The sequence below is a fragment of the Phalaenopsis equestris genome, unplaced genomic scaffold, assembly GCF_001263595.1.
Source record: "Phalaenopsis equestris unplaced genomic scaffold, ASM126359v1 Scaffold000134, whole genome shotgun sequence".
NCBI classification, from domain to species: Eukaryota; Viridiplantae; Streptophyta; class Magnoliopsida; order Asparagales; family Orchidaceae; genus Phalaenopsis; species Phalaenopsis equestris.
Genome location: NW_018164576.1, coordinates 1703505 through 1703892, shown reverse-complemented (window position 1 = coordinate 1703892; position 388 = coordinate 1703505).

Sequence of the window (388 nt, the reverse complement as noted above, 5' to 3'; positions counted from 1 at the left end):
TAAAAAATAAAAATTATGAAAAATATTAAGTACTACAAAAATAATAAGTAATTAAAATTTAATAAAAAATAAATAATCATGTTTATCAAATTATCTTATAATATTACATAAAATAAATAAACAAAGTTATTTCCTACACCATAAATTATCAAAATCTAATATTTTAATATTTAAAAATAATAATAATAATAATTTTTTTGCACAGGTGATGTGTATGTCCAACGCGTATTGGATATATGAGTGATACACTACACGCATATTTAAAATGAATTACCCGTGCATCATAGTTCTTCACTAAACTCTCTAATACATATCTCGTAACCATAGAGACTTGAGCCAACAATCCACCATTTTTATCAATCAAGAGCAAGACTCTGTTATTGGAATA